We start from the raw sequence: 7,130 nt of genomic DNA, 5'->3' as shown, positions 1-7,130 counted from the left end.
ATGTAATGAGTTCAGCAGATGCACAGTTCCACCAGATGTTTGCCAATTGCTGCTGGCTAGTCTGAAGGAGCTGATTGGGAAAGTTTCAGGTAGAGGGGTTCTCTGTGAAGACCGATGAACCTTTTGATGAAGGAATAATATGACATGATCTAAAGCTCAAAAAGGTCGATCTTACATGATACTGGCCCTTTAAATATGACAACATACATAGCAAGAAAAAATGTGATCTATAAAAAACATCAGCAGCGTATGTGTCCTTTCACCACCAGCATTATCTACATTGTTCAGTGCTGCATTCGGCCAGAAACATAAGAACACCCTCCAAAGTGTACATGCGCGACACATTTAAACTTCAAACCAAAATAAAATGTCTGTTGCAGGGCACCAGCCTTTCTTTGAATTACACTGCTGAAAGGTTAAAAATGCCTCTTGTCTTCTGCTAAAACGTCACCACCAGTAAAATTCACTATAATCCAGCGGTTGGAGCAAAATAACATGGAGAAGAGCAACCTCTTGCTCTGCTGTCCGACACAAATAGCGTCTCTCCCTTGTCCCCTCATCCTACAAGCTTCCTCTTCACGTCTCTTTCCTAACATCACCCTTCAGTGCTTTAAAACAGCACTGTTGTCTTTGGAGATCCAACACACTGATTACCACGGAGGAAAAACACCATTATTTACTAATTTGGTCTCGTCTTCTCACTGGGAAACATTTAACTTTTATGGTGATTGTCAAATGACAGGTAAAGAATGTATTAGAAGTTTACGGGTCGTGATTTAGCAGTTCATCAAATTTGACTCGTACTATTTTATGAGTTCATTACACCCTCAGAATTAAAAGAAAAACACTTGGTAGGGTTAATGATTCACGAAATAGCATATAAGTAAATAGATTTAGGGGTTTTTTTTCAACCCTTATTGAGCAAAGAATTTGCTTTTTTGCAGGATTTTGGGGTGTTACATTAAAATAAAGGCTTTTTTTGTTCCAGTGTTAACGTCTCTTAAGAAAGATGCTATTAGATCTTATAAAAATAGAAGAAAGAAGAAAAAGTCAAATCGTCAGTTTTGGTCTGTGGTTTAGTGTAAATATCTTAGTACCCTGGAAAAAAAGGACAAAACTAACCTACAACTAACTTTTCAACAAGATATAGCTGCTTTTGCAAGTCAATATTCCTTTAATAGTGAATAAAACGTATTACCTCCACTGGCAGATTTTTTCACTTACTCCATTCTTCCTGGTTTTAGTGAGAACGCGAGCAGCAGGGTTTCAGATCAACTGCAGCTGTCTGATTGGTTTTTAATTCACACTGTTGCAGTAATATATGCGACTAAAGATAAACACTTGGATGAGTTTCAGAAGGCCGACTTTGTAACTGTCTTTATGTGGCTTTGAAGGTTCAGGTCTGTGGCCAGTTTCGAATTTTTGAACCACAAAAAAATATTGTGCCACTTCCCCGTGGCAGTATGACTGATTGTTTTCAAAACGTCTGTAGTTTAAACAGTCGTGTCAAATTTAATCCGACCTTCACGTCATTGATGCGAGACGTGCGTGATGCGGCACGTCGATATGAAAAATACAATCAAAATATGAAGTGTTTGGACCAAGCAAGAGTTTGCGGTCAAGTCTTCAGGTTGGTAAGGATGTTAAATGCTAATGTCAAATTTGCACCTGACCTCGATGAGAAGCAAAAGAGGAAAGCAAGTTGTGGTTTCTAGTGTTTTCTTGCAGTTAAGTTACAGGAAATAAAGAAGAGAAGCTAAAAACTAGCTACTCTACTGAATCTAGAAAATGTTTCAGTCGGCTGACAATATCTCTGATCTAAATGGACCAACAAGCCGTTGTTCTGGGAAAGCTGCCAGTCAGTAAAACGACGCCTGCTCCCTGTCCCTTGCTAAAAGGGAAACATTGCTTACACACCCTGGCATCATATTTCTTGTAATTAAATTTTAGAAATGTGTTTCATTGAGCCGTTTGTAGCATGGATTGGACTCATATGTCCCACATGGCTTTTGAGTCTATTTGGACTTCATGGTATAAAGAGGTATCGGTTGCTTCACTGCTTCAAAGTGATTATACAATTTAATAAGTGATGACAGAGAGGATGACTAACCTTTAAGGCAGATGAATGTTGGCCTGAATTAGGTGGTACAAATCTCACGCCGGAACATTTTTCACCCCAAAGCTGTCCAACCAAAGAACCAACTAGAACCAAAATTGTAAGTAGTTCATTTAATTGGTGTCAATTCGCATGCGCTTACCAAACACCTGTTCTCATGACGGTCCTTAATCTGTCGCACACTTGTTCCCAGTTTCTCAATTATTTCGGCCTCTTTTCTCCCCCCAACGATCTTTTTCACGGCTGTCACTTCTGTTGCGTGCTTGTGATTATCAATGAGAGTGCTGGAAAATAAAAATGCTAAATGTTTCATGTTCAACCTCTGAAAATCAAAGATATTCTGGTCAAATTTTATGATGATTCCTCATATGTTTGCTGAGATCCTTATGATTGTGACATGGTAGTGTGTTGCCCAGTTTCCACCAGGAACTTTTTGGTTGCTGGACAAAAAACAACAACAACAAAACAAACATATTAAGCTTAAGTCAAAGGAGGAAGGGCAGAGTAACACCATGAGCATAAAATATGTGCATCAATAGCTGCAATTCCATTGACTGTATAATTGCGCAAATTGGAATTATAAAAACAAATTAACTTAATGGAAACACGGAAAAAGATGCTAAAGATGAGGTGGTTTTTGCAAAACTTTTTTCAGATCACAAGCCGCATGTTAAACAAGAGGATGTTCCTGCTGGTGGAAAAGACGAAGAAGACGACAGGAAGTGGTCGGAGGATGACGGCGTGGCGAGTTTTTTAAGGACTTCTCGCAAGAACAAACTTATTCACGTGTGATTTTAATTGCGCCTATTTAATGGAAACATGTCTTATCGACATGACGGCAAAGTTTTGTACACATTTGTAATGGAAATGTGTCAATTTCAGTATGTACTGTATATTTACTTTTTTCAGTGTCCTTCGCAGCCACCAGTCTCGATCTGTCTAATTCAGCTTTTCTGAGGCCAGGTCGATAAGAGATCAGGTCCCACACAATGTTCTCAAGGTCATTCTGGGAGAACGAAATTCATTCCCTGAAGGATTATAAATTCTCCCCAGACAGTTGTAGGTTTACCCTGGGGTCTCCTCCTCATGTGTCCATAAATCACTCAAAGGCAAAGCGCTCTGGAGGCGTCCCGTAGCGATGCCTGTGGAGAGACGGAAGCACGTTTTGAGTTTCCTCCGTATGATGGAGGTTTGTTTCCCTAGATTGAGTCCAGTTTCTTTTGACGTTTGTATCAGATTTTTCATCCCTTCCTCCCCTCTGACCACATTGAATGTCCAAAGGCGAGAGTCGACATGGACAGGCATGTGAAGAGTTTCTGGTTTCTGCTGAGCTCGTTCTTCACCACACCGGATCAGAGCCGTGTTCAGGTTACCGGAGAACAAGAGACCAGAATCTGAGACAGACATCCAGAGCTGGAGGAAGTCGTTCTTTAACCCGGTTGAGACATGCTGTCCGTCTTACAGGGACTGACTCTTGTCTACTTGTGCGCTAAATCGGTTTAAATTTGCTAAATTTTATAAGAGGGTGTAAATCATGTTGGTTTTCATCTTTTAGAGATGTTCTGGTTCAGTGTAGCAAAGGAGATTCAGGCAACAGGAGACAAATTAAAAGTGATTCCGATCTTGGAGAGATGACAAAGATAAACACAAAAAACATTGTGATGTAATGGACCAGCAATTGTTGGATGATTATGTTGTTACAAATATCCAGCGAGGAAAAAGTACTTATTGTAACTGCAAATGAGCAGAATAGTGTTATTATTCTGTCACTTATATAATGACCCCATCACTCTTTCAGTCTATTTAATTCATTTAATTAAAGTGTAGATTTTATTTCTGTTTTCTCTTTTTAGCATGTCCTGTCTGGCAGCGTGGCTGCCTGAGTATCAAGGTGAGGCCCAAACATCACGGCTTTCTCATGATGCTCCACTTGACGTGTGTGTATAACTTTATTCAAAATTTCTCAGGGTTTATTTCAAACGTAACGGACACAGGAGAAAAGAAAGGGAGGAACGTGGGGAACAGGTTTCAAAGGAAAGGAGATGTAGAAGAGAGAAGAATGGAGGGAACAAAAGTGAACACCCTGGAAGTCTGCCGCTAGACCTGCAGAAAGAGGAGGAAAAAAAAAAACAATGTAGGATTTTCAAAGATGCAAAGAACACCCAAAGCTTAGACAGCAAGAATTGATCTAAATTGATTTGAGAATGTGTTCAATAAGGCAGTGGATGCTTTGCCAGGAGTTTTTGGAGAAAAACCACAAATCGCAGAATTCGTCTCTGATTACCACCCACTGATCTTTATGTTACTTTCCTCTACAGCTGCAGATTAAGCAGTTGAGAGCATTTTGTAAGCAGTTGTCGGGTAATGAGATATTTAAATTTAGCAATGTCTTAATATATCACTTGAAATCACTGGAGCTTTAAACAGCAGTAAAATCTCTTGTATTTCATGTAGCGATGCGACCATACATACTGATGGAAAGATTAGTCAAACCTGGACTGAAACGGTCCGCTCATTTCTCTCTGAGAAATGTGTCCTACTTGCAAAATAACACCTATTCCTATATAAATATTTAAATTAACTGATTTCTGGTGAAGCCAATATTATCATCTCATAACCTGGATGCAAAGCCACAAACCTACACTTGAGCATACGTATAGATATAGCAATTTTGCTTTGCTTTTTTGTTCGTTTTGCTTTGCCTTTGTGAAGCACTTTGTGATCTATACGTCTGTGAAAGGTGCTACAAATAAAAAACGACTTACTTTCCTTACTGAGTTCCACCACTTACATGCTTTAAAATATCACCAATTAAGGTGGCGTACCTAAATGTTGGATGGTTTCCCCAGAACTGTTTATCCCCCGACGCTTTTCCTTTTAACAAATAATAAGCAGGAGGCCGCTGCAGTCTGCACTGATCCTACTTCTGCTGGGTAATTACCAGCTGAACCTTGGAGTGCCACATTACCCAGACATCCATCTTATCCATGTTTCAGTTTCAGGAGGAAAGCAAAGACACACTAATATGTACTTCCACCCGTCTGACTGTGCTTGTTTTCTAAAGCCTTTTTCCAAAGGAGTTCAGATAAGAAGTCATGGCCGGACTTCAGCGTGTCCACTCCAGTAAACATTAAAAACATGAGCTGGTGCTGATATGGAGTTTCATTCCTCTGCCAGAACAAATAGATAATGAAATCTAATTAGTTTGAAAGGCATCTGCGATTATTCAGCAATTTTTCGGAGCCATTTTTTAAAGGGTTTGTGTATTCAGGAAGCCTAAAACAAGATTAATATTTCTACTTGGATATTTGATATTGGTTAATGTCACATCATTTTTCTGAGTTTTGCATGCAAATAAATAACTAGCTTTTTAATATAAGAAAATAAACATTTTGCTGCATAAACTGCAATAAGTCAGCCAACAAAAACACTACAACAAATCTAATTTGACCTTTTTTTTTCATTTTAATTTATTTGCTATCATATTTTTGAACATTCAATTAAGTAAGGCGTAATTGAAAAAGATTATTAAAACAAGTAAATGTTTCAAATACATGTGAAGTGGAGAACTAAAAGCCTCAATTTTGCGTTTGCACATTAAAATCCAGAGGAGTCACCATGAACCTCAGAGCACGTCACTAAGCCCGAGTGCATACAACTAAACTGTTTTCAAAATGTTCCGTCTTTAAAATATCTCATGTGACTTTGATTAGTTCACTGGTTTAAGCAAATTCCCAAACTTTAAATTTAGCCTATTTTAAGTTGACCCACCTGTTCCACCTTGTCTATTCACACTGTCAACACAAGGACAAAGAAAACGAGTGTGAAGCAGGAAGAGGACGAAAGCTTTCCAGCTTCGGCTGTCATGGAGAGCCGGTTTTGAGGCCTGCACTACTGTGGTAGATTATGACCGCAGTTTTCAGCCACACTTAACAGCTTTGGGTAGAAATAAAACTCAAGAAAGATGAATACATCCAGCAGAATGTAAATAGGTAGATGTAGATCAGGTTTTGAGAGGTAAAAATGATTTTGACCTTTAGGTGCCTGAGTGACACGACCTTCACACGAGAAGGTCAAAAATGTTAGAATCGATGCTTTTTCTGTGATTCTTTTGGCATTTCTGAATACGGTATCCAGTTGTAGTATCTTATTAAAACTGTATCCACATGAGAATGTTATCATGTTTGAAATGATGTCATTTTGTTTTTCCATTTTTTAAAAGGGCAGCATCATGTAAAACTACCATTTTTTTATTTTTATTTTTTAGCTTTCTATGGTGTTATAATGTTATTCCCACATGATAAACATACCTGGAGTGTTGTCTTGATTCTTTCATGCATGTTTGAGAAATCCCTTAATCTCCCGTGGCAACCGTTCAGCTATGCAAAACATCTGAATGGACCTGGGCAGGAGTTTTTAAAGAGACAGAGGCCCAATCTCAATGTGTTCATTTAGAAAGTCAAATTTTTTATAACAACTGAAAGTAACATAGACTCTTGATTGTGCTGTAAAATGCCACTGTGTGCCTTAAAACACACAATACTGCTGCTTTAAAACACTGAAAATCTTTGAATACTTGGAAAGAAATGTTCACAACAGCAACAGAACCATATCTATCTTGTGTGTGTGTGTGTGTGTGTGTGTGTGTGTTTATTGGTGCCAAACAGAAACAAATGTTCCCAATAGATTCCATAAGAAATGCATCAGGATCATTTTTGATAGAACCTTGGGGTAGTAACGCATACATTTTAATTTTGTAAATAATCTGAGAGGTATTGGATCATATAAATTCTTTTTATGTTTTTAGGAGCCGCTGAAATATGAAATCGGAAGTATTAGTTAGAAAACATACTCCATCCAGGAAAACAACTTCACTGGGCCACATTTGACTCGTCTAAATGAATGACTTTTCACACCGAACTGAAGCCAAGTGGATGCGCTGGCACGGCGCAACATGCAAAACAAAAAATAATGAACACGCGCTTCGAGTAATCAACTCTTCAGCGTTTTTTCT

Source organism: Poecilia latipinna, unplaced genomic scaffold, assembly GCF_001443285.1.
Source record: "Poecilia latipinna isolate Pla-1442-1.1 unplaced genomic scaffold, P_latipinna-1.0 Scaffold1582, whole genome shotgun sequence".
Lineage (NCBI taxonomy): Eukaryota > Metazoa > Chordata > Actinopteri > Cyprinodontiformes > Poeciliidae > Poecilia > Poecilia latipinna.
This window is presented reverse-complemented; position numbering follows the sequence as displayed.